The 13,038-nt window shown below is 35.2% G+C and overlaps 1 pseudogene; it reads left to right on the top strand.

Annotated features, from left to right (window-relative positions):
- Nucleotides 1-1,416: 1,416 nt before the first annotated feature.
- Nucleotides 1,417-5,072, top strand: LOC148193495 (zinc finger BED domain-containing protein RICESLEEPER 1-like; annotated as a pseudogene).
- Nucleotides 5,073-13,038: the final 7,966 nt, after the last annotated feature.

The following is a 13,038-nucleotide window of genomic DNA, read 5'->3' as shown; positions in this document are numbered from 1 at the left end:
TTGAATTGCGTCTGTTATGAGAAAACTATAAATTGGCGCACTGCACACTGCTCTCAAGACTTTTTTTTATCATTCTAAACTTTCATATCTAATATTTGTAAATTGAAAAAAGAATTACAGGTGTGCTGAGGCACTCCAAGAAACAAGATATACAGAAGTTAATAATCTTGAAGGTTTCTTGAAGAATAGATCTAGTTTTCACTGCTGATCAATTACTATACTACTAAGGTGTAGTCTTGACTGACCAGATTTCGTTTATTAGCACTCTTGGATTGTGTTGTTCCTTGTGCGTACTGCTAGGAAGAAGAGCAAGGAGTTCTTTGTACTTTGAGAGGTGTCTCAAAGGGGTGACTGTAGAAGATGATTGTTCTTGCTACAGGATCTTGTTATTGGCTATATTAGATTAGTGAGTTAGAGAGGTGATTTACATTTTGACAGATTGGTCGCTGTAAAGCCTTAGTGTAAAAACTCATATCTTTATAATGCAATTGGCTTTCAATCTCAGGTTGATTGAAAGGACACTGGATGTAGGCATTGAAGCCGAACCAGTATAAACCCTGTGTTTGTATTTCTTTCCTTATCTCTTTTGCTTTCATTGCATGCGCTTTATTGCTTGGATTTCAAGAAAGATTAAAGATCATTGTTAGTTTGTGAAAAGATTTAAAAAGCAATTGTTTTTATTGATCACTAATTCACCCCCCCTCTTGGTAAGAGAAACATGGCACTTCTTTTCTAACAATTGGCACTAGAGCTGGTTTTCGAAAATTACTCAAAAAATAATCGATTACATTTTCTGTTAAATCGATTAATTGATCCTGATGGCCTCTGTTTCTCAGACCTTCGGTGAAGGTGCTTCGACAAACAAACCTCCTCTGTTTGCGAGAGAAAATTATCCTTTATGGAAAATAAGGATGAGAATCTTTCTTGAATCTGTAGATAAGGGCGTATGGGATGTTGTGATTAATGGTCCTTTTGAACCTACAAAAATAGTTGATGGAAAACCTGTTTTGAAAAACTTTTCTAAGTGGAATCAAGAGGAAAATAGAAGGGTCGAGTATGATATAAAAGCTAGAAATGTTATTTCTTCTACACTTACCATTGATAAATTTTTTAGGGTATCAACATGTAAAAGCATAAAGAAAATGTGGGAAGTCCTAGAAGTGACTCATGAAGGGATTGACGAGGTAAAGAAAGCTAGAAAAAAATTCTCTAATCCAAGGATACGAGATGTTCCGGATGAAGGCTAGAGAGAATATCTATGATGTACAGAAAAGATTCACCCACATAGTAAACCATCTAATTGCACTTGACAAAGTATTTGAGAAAGAAGAAATCAACATAAAGATCTTGAAGAGTCTTAACAGAAGCTGACAACCAAAGGTAATAGCTATTTCAAAATCAAGAGATCTTACTACAATGAATATGGCCCTACTCTTTGGCAAGCTTAGGGAACACGAATTGAAGCTAGGAAGGTTGAGAGAGGAAGAGGAGACTGAACAAAAGCAGTCCATAGCTCTCAAAGTATCAAGTAAAAAAGCCTCAAGAAGCCACGAGTATGATGTTGATTTTGATACAGACATTTTACAAAAAGAAATGATGAACATGATGGTAAAGAAATTTAAAAAGTTCATGAAAAATAGAAATATTGTATCTAATTTTGCAGGCAATTCTAGAGGAGGCATGAGAAAAGGAAAAGCTACAACGGTTACATGTTATGAATGTGGAAAGGAGGGACACATCAAGCCTGACTGTCTAGACTTGAAGATGAAGCAAAAAGCTGATGAGAAGTACAACCAGGACAGAAAGAAGAATAGGCAAAGAAAAGCATACATAACATGGAAGGACTGTGATTCAGGAGGATCTACAAGAAGGGTTTATCTGTTTGACTGCTCATTTTGTTGATGTTGGTTGAAAGTTGAATAGTAAGAATATTGCCTTTTATAAAATAGAACCTCCGCACACTGGTCATGATTTGGCACAAAAAAATGTTTGCTTTGTTGCTTGACTAGGAAATAGATAAGAAGATTTTTTTTCTATCACATTAGACAATGTTAGTGTCAATGAGGTGTAGCAAAAAATTTTGAGTGAGTAATTGAAATTGCAAAATAGTTTGATATGTAATGGTGATTACTTTCATGTAAGGTGTAGTGCACATTTCTTGAATATTATTGTGTAAGAGGGATTAAAGGTGGCTTCTGATGCTTGGCAAAAGATTAAAGAGAGTATAAAATATGTGAGAGGATCAGACGTAAGAAAAATTGGATTTAAAGAATGTGATATTCAAGTAAGGGGTATTGATTCCAAAGTAGGTTTGAAAATGGATTTTCCTACTAGATGGAACTCTACTTATCTTATGCTTGAGAGTGCAATTAGATATCGATGTGCCTTTAGATGTTTGGCTATCCGTGATAGAAATTGTGTTCATTGTCTCTCAAATGATGAGTGGAAAAGGGCTGAAAAAATGTATGAGTTCTTGAAGCCATTTTATGTAATGACTAATTTGATTTCAGGTTCTTCTTATCCAACTTCTAATCATTACTTCATGCAAGTTTGGGAAATTGAATGTTTGTTGCGGAAAAATGTTAAAAGTGATGATCTGACGATTAAAGATATGCATTGAGTATGATGAACAAGTTTAGTAAGTATTGGGATCAACATTGTGACATTCTTGTTATTGCGGCTATTCTTGATCCACGAATGAAGTTTGAAGCAATTTGATTTTGTTATAGAAAGATTAATCCTCCTACTTCTGAAGAAAAGATTAATTTTTTAAAGGATAAAGTGTATAAGTTGTTTGAATAATATGTCAAATTAAATTCAAACGAGTCAAACACTTCAAGTTCTCAAGTTTCCCTTCCAACACAACAACCTTCTTTTACTAATGATGAGCCGGTGATGGATGCATTTGATGTAAGTTTTTAATTCTCAACTTATTTTATTTCTTGCTTATGATGAATGACATATTAAATATGTTTCATGATGTTTTAGGAATATGTGGATTATTTGAGCCAACATGTTAATGCCACTAGAAGGTCTGAATTGGACCTTTATTTAGATGAAGGGAAACTTGATCCAATTTTTTTTATAAGTTGGATGTATTGAGTTATTGGAGGGATCTTTGTGATCATTATCCAAACTTAACTAAGATGGCTTATTAGCCATTCTTAGCATTCCAATCACAACAATTCTTAGTGAGACTGCCTTTAGTCTTAGTTCTCGTGTGCTAACCAAATATCGTTCCTCCATTCTTCTAGAGAATGTTGACGCACTCAATTAAACTCAAATTGGTTACATGGTTTTGAACTAATAAGTAATATTACTATTAGTACTATGAAATTAATTTAATTATTTATTACTTTGTGTTTCAATATTATTAGTTAACACTTTTTTTATTGTATTGTAGATGGGGATAAAGAAGAAGATGATTCAAGAGAGCAAAATATTATGGATTTATCCATTCAAGATTTTAATATTGTAAATGGATAAGGGACACAATAAATGATGAATATAAGAAACTTATTTGTATGTTTTTTGTGTTTATTGTTTTATGACATTTGGATTATATTTTACTTTTTTTATTATTTTAAATTGTCTTGAGTTTAACATCATTTTGTGAGTGAAATTTATTTAGATTTGAATTACAAAAAGTTTGTAATTTTAATTTTTTTTTATTTTAAAAAAACTATAATTAAGTGAGCCAGTGAGTGAACCCATTTAATCCATCAACTTGTGGTGGGTCGAGCCGGGTTTGAGTTTTTCTAGATCGCTAATAAATGAGCCGGGTTGGGTTGGCTCACTAAGTGACCAATCCGTGGTGGGCTAATTAATGCTTATGTGACATTTTGAGCTCGTTGATGTATAAATGTTTAAATTTATGTTTTCTTTATGTTTATGCATGTAGATTATGATGAAGAAAACAAATTATGTTACTGTTATTGTTATAGAATTGATATTAATGTTCAAACCCATTATGGACTTCTCATTGTAAAGTCCTATTAAGGAGAAAGAGATGATAAATAGTACATGAAAGGAAACATGTTGAATGATGTGAAATCACCCCAATTCTTGTTATTTTTATATCTTTGATTATGAATAATGATTGAACGAATTTATGTAAGGTTCTTTAATGCATATTATGATTTATGTATTCAATCATATAATGTTATGACATCATTAGTCAAGTGGGAGAATGTTAAAATTAATTAACGAATTAATTCCATTACGTGACTCATTTCAAATATTATGATGGACCTAAATATGATTTAATAATATATAAGGACCTATTAGTTATCATAAAAAGTTACAATAAAATAAAGATAAAATAAAACTCAAAGAGACAGATTGAAAAGGACCTATTGGTTTATAAAAGAGATTAAGATTATGTCTCTGGGAATAAGGTTCTTTCATAATAAGCAATCAAGAAAGTGCGAGAGGAGAAAGAAAGACAAAGAAATAGATTAAAAAAAAGAAGGTTGAAGAACACAGATTAAAGAACACATTCTCATTGGATCTCTCATAGATCAAGGTTAATATCCTATTATGATTTATGTGTGTTAATTGTTAGTATTCTGGAGTTTAATTTAGTCTCACATCGCTTAATATTGCAAGATATTGTTCTCTATTTATCTATATAAGCAACCATATGTAAAGCTTGAGAGATACACCAAAATATAAATATTTTTACTAGTATAGTCGTGGACGTAGATATTTGTATGTTGAACCACTTTAAATTTTTATCTCCTTTATTTCTCTCTTTCCTCTTTTATTGTCTTGTTCCTAACAACTGGTATCAAGAGTCTATTTCTTAGTATGCTCTGTGGTTACAGCTTTGTCTGATCTTTCATATAAGAAAAGGTTTGGTTTTTCTTTATCTTTGGTATCTCAGTTTAGAGAAGTCGTGGGAGCTTTCTTTAAAAGCAGCGGGAGCATTGGCAATGGAAGAAGGAAAGGTGAAGATTTATAAATTCGATGGCAGTGACTTCGGGTTCTGGAAGATGCAGATAGAGGACTATCTGTATGAAAAGAAGTTGTATCTACAGTTAAGAGGCGAGAACCTAGACGACATGGAGTAGTCAGATTGGGAGTTGTTAGATCGACAAACCCTTGGTGTGATCCAGCTGATATTAGACAAGAATGTTGTGTTCAACATCATGAAAAAGAAAACAACTGCAAATTTGATGCAGGCGTTGTCAAATATGTATGAGAAGCCCACTACACCAAATAAAGTTTATTTGATTCACAGACTTGTCAACCTCAAAATGGGTAAAGGTAACTTATTTACTGATCATATTAGAGAATTTAATACAATCATTGCGTAATTAAGATCAGTGCGGATAACTTTTTGATGATGAGGTGAAAACATTAATCTTATTATCATCTCTTTCGGAAAGTTGTGGTGCAACTATTACTACAATTAGTAATTCTACAAGCAACAACAAGTTGAAGTTTAATAACACCTATCACTTGATCTTAAGCGAAAATGTTCATAGGAAAAGTTTAGTGAAATCTTCTAGTTCTAATTCTGGTTCAACATTGAGTGTTGAAAATAGAGTAAGACACAGTCAGATTTGTCGTAATCAAGGCTGAAGCATATCAAAGTCTAGAGGGAGATCACAAACAAAAGTATGCAATGATATCAGTTGTTAGAATTGTCAAAAAAATGGTCTCTTTACAAATCAACGGTGGGCTTCAAGGAAGAGCAACAAATAAAAAGCAAGATTATGATAATTCAACAAATGTAGTTTATTGGGGTCGTACCCGAATCAAACTTAATGCTCAATTAAAGTGCAGTATAGACTAGGAAGTGACTCCTAGGTCATCTCTCAAGGACCAAACAGTGGTTCAGGAATTAAGTCGAACACATGGTTGGGGGTGGTTTATGACAATTTTGTGAACTAAAATGCTACCAAATTCAAGCCCGAATTCAAACAACAGTGCAAAACAGGTTGGCCACTAGTTTAATTACAAATGTTTCAATCCTAGATTAACAATAATTAACTGCTCCTCTCACCCTTAATCCGATAGAATCAATCAACTAAGCGAAGACAAATCCCATTTTCATAAAATGCGAATTAAGCAAACGCAATGCATCAATAATTAGTCGATTTTGGACCATACAACTTAATTAACTAAGCGATAATTAAACCCAATTATTGCACTAAGTGTGTCCCAATTGGAATGACCAAAATAGATTAAATTAGGATGCAGGGCACTCAAGAATAACATACGCTTAAGCACAATAATCTGATGAATGAAGGCAATCTTTCTAGTGTCCAACACAGCAGAATTACCTTTCCATTTCAACCAATTTCAACACAGAACCACGCAATAAAATCTACAAAAACGAAAACCCAACAACAGAAAAAAAAACCCTAAAATAGAAAACAAAAACTAAGACGCAATGCAGAAAACGAAATTCCAATGCATCACAACAAAAACCAAATGAAGAAAAATGAAACTTCAAAGCACAAAATCGCAAACCCAAGAGAACGAAATTGCAAATACAGATTAGGAATAAAAAATGAAAGTGCACAACAAGAAGGTAGAGAAAAACGAAAGCAATAAACAACACAAAAGTGCAGAAATTGAAATTAAATTGCTCCAATTCAAAGTGCTGAAAAATGTGACATGAAACCTATGGGAGAGAGTTCCCTTTGTTGTCCAATCCTAAGAATACGAAAATGAGAGCATAAGAGAGTGTTTTGGGGGTTGGCCCCCTTTTTGCACAAAACCCTAGGTCAGATTTCACTAATGGGCCTCTCCAAAAATGTCCCAAAACGGCCCAAAACTTAAATCTGCCCAAAAATGCCTAAAAACAAAACTACAACTTAAATTAAATAAAAATGTTGATGTGGCAAGTGAAGGATGACGTGGTAGCTCCCTTGATGTCCCAAATTATATTTCCAAAAATTCCCCTACAGTTAAGATTGATAATAATTAGCCTCGGATAATTTAAATTAATTAAAATAAAAATTTATGGTCAAATTAAGCACAATTAGCAAAAAATGGGGAAATAATGGACATTCAAGAACAATTCCCTAATTAAATTTAGTACAATAAGGTAAGTGAAGTCAAGAAAATATTAACTCATCAGTAGCAACAGATGAAATTGTAGATGTCTTATTATGTATTTTAGATAATTCTTTTGACTTCTTGATTATGGATCCACGTGCGTTATTTCATACTACACTGTCCTTAAAACTATTATCTAACTATTTTCATAAGAATAAATTTGATGTGTTTTTGTGTTTAAAAGGTGGAAAATGGAGGTTCAAACTCAAACATGTTTAAAAGTTAAATGTTTGAAGTCTTATGATGGTGGATAATATGATAGAAATGAATTCAAGGAGTTTTGCTCAGAGAATAAGATTATAATGATCAAGACAATTCCAAGAACACCAGAACAAAACGATATTGTAGAGAGAACGAACAGAATCCTAAATGGGAGAGCAAGATGTATGAGGATCCAGTCAGGACTATCCAAAGTATTTTGGGCCGATGTAGTAAACACAACACCCTATCTTATAAATAGAGGACCATTAGTTCATTTAGATTATAAGTTACCTAAAGAGGTGTGATCTTGAAATGAGGTAAGCCTTTCACAATAAAAAATCTTTGGTTGTGCTTCATATATTTTATTCGACTCTAATAGTAGAGATAATTTGGACCATAAGGTAAAACAATGTTATTTCATGGGCTATTGATTTGACATGTATGGCTACAAATTTTGGGATGACCAAAATAAGAAAATTATCAAAAGTAGAAATTTTAGTTTTAATGAGAGTGATGTAGTCAACAAAAGGACATGACTTCAGAATTGGTTAATTCATCGCCATAACAAGTATCATTAGAAGAAATTTCAGAGAGTGATGTAGTCAACAAAAGGCAAAATACAAAGGTAGAGCCTAAGTTAGAACCATAACATATACTAAAGTTAGAAAAGCCTGAAGTCATGATTAGGAGGTCTAACAGAACAATTGTAGCACTACAAAGGTATTCTCTTTCATTACACTATAGGGAGGTTCAACAATACACATAGATCTCCACACTCGTAAGATATTGTCCGTTTTGGGCTAAGTCCTCACGGATTTGCTTTTGGTACCACACCAAAAGGCCTCTTACCAAGGGAGGTATCTTATGTGTATATAAAATCATGTTCATCCACTAGTGCAGAATTGGCCTTTAACGTCACCCAATACACGTCCGTCCACAAAAACCCCAACGTAAATAATTGACCGGTGGCATATCCGTAAATAAGTGGGACTGTAGATGTCCGTGCTTGCAGGGTCCCGACGTCTATAATATTATAGACGTCCGGCCCCCATAACGGACATTTAAGAGGCTGAAGCAATGAACTATTCAACTACCCTGTCAACCTCTTAGACTTTCGTTCTGGAGGGGGCCGGACGTCTATAATATTATAGACGTTGGTGCCCCTCTAACGGACGTTTAAAAGGCTGAAGCAATAAACTCTTCAACTTCCCTGTCAGCAACTTGGACGTCAGTTAGAGGGGCCCCGACGTCTATAATATTATAGACGTCCGGCCCCCTCCAGAACGGACATCTAAGAGGCTGACAAGGTAGTTGAAGAGTTAATGTGTTCAGCCTCTTAAACGTCCGTTAGGGGGGCCCCGACATCTATAATATTATAGACGTCCGGCCCCCTCCAGAACGAACGTCTAAGTTGCTGAACGCAATTAACTCTTCAACTACCCTGTTAGCCTCTTAGACGTCCGTTTTGGAGGGGGCCGGACGTCTATAATATTATAGACGTCGAGCCCCTCTAACGGACGTTTAAAACCCCCCGCGAATATCAATTTTTAAAACCAGAAGATGTCATATTAGTTACTGCCCCGACGTCTATAATATTATAGACGTCGGGGCCTTCCAGTAACGGACGTCTAGTGGCATTTATACAAAAACGCGAACCCGCAAGGAGTTACGCTCACTGTTCATCGTCTTCCCCGTGATTTCACTCTGCGCATTGCATTTCCAGGTTTGTTTTTCTCTGTTTTGGACCGTTTAAATTTACTTTTAATCTGATTAAATTCTTCTGTGATGAAATATCTTTCATTTGGACCGATTAAAAATCGTTTTCGGTGCGTTTTGGTGCAGTTTCTTGCATGTTCTTGGGCGGCGTTTTTTGGCCTACGTTTTAGGTTGTGAACTCCTCCTTTTCCCTCCATTTTCATTTCGAATCTGCTCTTCAGGTTAGCTTCTTTGTTAATAATTTTTTTATACGCATGTTATTGGGTTTTGTGTATGCATGTTTTTGACTTTAAGGTCTGCATGTGTTATTGGCTTTTGAATATGCATGTATTAGTTGTGTTATTATAATTTTCATGTTAGATTATAAGTATCAAATCATTGAGTGACCCTTAGTTCCCGTTTGAAATTTAACACAAACGATTAATCTTTTAATCGTTTGTTTTAAATTTTGAATTGTCCGATTGGACAGTTTGAGAAAATTAATTTTCATAATTTGCAATAACATGTAAGTTGGAGTCTATGGATAAGATTGATAAACTTTCGGTTCAATATTTGTGTTGTTCTCCGGATGTATATTTGATTGTGGTCATCGTTGACTACTCTCATTTCGTGTATTTTGGAGACCAATGCGAAATGCTGCCGAAATTTTATCAGATTTATGATGTAGACTTTTTTGCACGTGTCTTAGCAAATTATGAAAATTAATTTTTTTGAATGGGTAGGGCCTAACCTTGTGAGAGTTAAAAACTTAAACTGAGGATTTGACGAACATAGAATGGATCGAAGCTGGATGAATGAACGTCGCATCACTGAAGAATATGATAAGGGTGTTTCGGAGTTCTTGCAATACGTTGAACAAAATGCTAAGTCTGTGAACGAGACATATTTTTGTCCTTGTGTGCGTTGTCTTAATCAAATACATTGAGAGTATTTGGTCTGGGCCCCCATGTGCCAGTATATATGATGGAATCCTACTTGACGTAGTCCTCTTTTAGTAATTTACTTTTTATAGTTTAGCTCTTAAGGAGCATGGGTTACTATAAATACCCAGCTCCTCTATTGTATTGTCACTTTTGAGCTGAATGAGAATTATATTTCTGAAATCAGAATAATTCTCTCTTGAAAGTCATAGGCTAGAGAGTCCAAAGACTCCCTCTAGCCACCTTCCAAGCACACTCTCATTCTTCCATTTCTTCAAACTTCACGGTGCTTCTCTTTCATTTCCACGCTGAGCCTCCACTGCCACATCTGGCACGCGTCAGCTGCCAGTACGTCTCCATTCTCTCCTTCGCATTTCATTCTCGCGTCTTATTCCACCACAAAACAGATCTTCATTTCTTCACATCTCAGAATCCACATCTTTCCCTCTCACGTTGCACATCACAGAGCATCTCACTATCTCTCGAGAGTTCTCATCATCGAGAACCATTGCTTCCATCACAGTAAGCCTCTATTCCATTTCTCTCTTCACAGATTCCACATCCTTTTCACCATTTCTTCATTTTCTTTGAGTTTTGACCGATTAAACACCTCTCCAACCTTCGTTCTTTCCTTTTTCACCGTTTCAAACACCATTTCCACCGATTAATCGGTCAGTTTAGTGATTCCTCACCGTTCTAGGGTTTCCTTCGTGTTTATAAGGATTTCCACCGATTAAACTTTAGATCTTAGGGTTTTCTTGAGTCTGTTATTAGTTTAACAGTTTTCCTTCGAGTCAGCTCTCGATTTAGAGCTTCGTTTCCATTCCGCTGCGTCTTCACTCGTCGGAGAGAGCTTCGAGGAGGTTCAGTTTGTGTTCGCGCATCTTCAATCAATCTCTCCTCGACGTTCGTCCATCAATATATCACATTTCCTGATGCATTGGAGGTGATTGGGGGAGACAGGATGTTGAATATTTCCATCATTCAACTGTGGTGCATGTAAGATAGTTAATTTTGTCTTCCATATGTCTTTTTGTTTGATTCCTATAGTTTCTAACAACTTAACTTTGATCATTTAGGTACATGGACACAATCATTGTAGACCAAGGTCGGTCTTCCATGTACGGATTTGTTGAACCTCAGACCATTCAACCTTCTGGTAACACACTTCAAAACAGACATTATTTGCAAACATGGATGGATGAGTCAAAAAGATACATATACCTTGTGCCATACATTGATGGGTAGGTGTTGTTATATGTAAAAGTTAATTATTAAAGTTTCCTTAATTACTTAGTTAAATAACTATTTGTCCTTCGTGACAGGTCGCACTGGCAGCTGATGGTCATCATTCCCAAACAATGTAAAATTATATGGTTTTGTTCGGCACAGGAAGATGAAAAATGATTTGAGAACCATGCTTCAAGGGCAAGTGTTTCTCCAAAAATGACTTTGAATTTGATGTTCCCCTTAAACTTTTATGATAAATATAGTTATGATAATTTTACTTTGTGTTTTTAATCTGTACAGAGTTATTGGTAAATCTCGAGGTCAACTAGTTCAAATTTTATATCCAAAGGTTGATTGTCATTTATAGTTATAATTCATTTTGTATGTTATTGAATGATCTAAATTATTGATGATTTAGTGCATCATTTTAGTGTAACCAGCAGCAGGATTCATGGGAATGTGGCTTCTATGTCATGTGTTGGATTAAGACCATCATTCGAGCTGTCATTACAGATGATTGGAATGAGGTAATGATGCATACCTTGAATACATTACAAATCAAATTCATCTTTAAACATATATGAAACCATAATGAATCTTTCTTCAATTTTGCAGCGCTTCAAGAGTACATCTCCTATACCAGAGGAAACGATTAGGCAAATAAGGCAGGAGTGGACATCTTATCTTCTGCAAAGATGGAGTTAGGAACAATTTTATTTGTTGTTGAACATTGATAAATTTTAGTTTTATAAGTTTATATATTGATAGTTTTGGTATTGGATTATTTTGTACATTAAGTAGAACTTTCTTTATATGAAATGCAAATATACTATACTATATATTGTTCTGGGACGATTTTCTGTTTTTCAGGTGTGGTTTTAATGCAAAAATAAATTGATTTTTTTTAAAAAATGCCTAGTAGACGTCGGTTAGTGCACAAACGGACGTCTATAGACGTTTGGCAGTGCACAAACCGACGTCCAAACCCGTAATCCCTAAACAACCCGTTCAGCCATATAGACGTCCGGGGTGGCTTCGCCGGACGTCTATATAGACGTCTATATAGACGTCGGGTCTCACACAACGGACGTCTATATAGACGTCTGTTGTGTCAGGCCGGACGTCTATATAGAAGTCCGTTGTGTCAAGCCGGACGTCTATGTAGACGTTCGACCTGACACAACAGACGTTTGACTAACGTCACCCACAAAGACATCAGGTGCAGGTCGGACGTCAAAAAGCCAAAAGAACAGACGTCTAAAGCCCTTTCTGCACTAGTGATCTCTTGTTTTATTCTTTGTTCATCTCATCAAACAAAGGACTATAGCTCTTCACCTCCCCTTCAACAAAAGTCTTTTCTTATTTGAGTACATTGTAGACCCATGGTCATGCCACTGAGCATTTCTTGCTCTCCACCTCCCATGATTCATCTAGCTATCTGCCACCGGCCACCTGCTAGGGCTTCACCTTACCATGGAAGGACGTAGTCATTTATACGTTGAACCACATTAAATTATTGTCTCCTTTATTTCTCTTTTTTCTTCTTTTATGCCCTTGTTCCGAACATTAATATGTGAGAATCATGAATCTTAAGACCCTATAATAATTTTCTGGAGTAAATTAGGAACATAGGAAAAATACAAAATGATTTTACAAATAAACCATGGTGCATGAGGCTTTGGAAGGTGTGAGAATATTCAACTACATGTTAAAGTTCAAGTGTTGAAGATAGAATGACTTTAACGCTTTTGTAACTTATTCTTGTGGAATCGAATGTACCCTACAAAGTTGCTTCCTGCTCCCACAAAATCTCCACTACCGTGTACTAGTCCTTCATGCCTCCTTCCTCCATTACTGAATGATGGGGTGCCTGCTGAAGATTCTCCAATAAGTTAATACT

Source organism: Vigna umbellata, chromosome 9 (genome assembly GCF_029865625.1).
Source record: "Vigna umbellata cultivar VRB3 chromosome 9, Vumbellata_1.0, whole genome shotgun sequence".
NCBI lineage: Eukaryota > Viridiplantae > Streptophyta > Magnoliopsida > Fabales > Fabaceae > Vigna > Vigna umbellata.
Note: the sequence above shows the minus strand (reverse complement) of the source record. Positions and strands in the feature narration are given on the sequence as shown.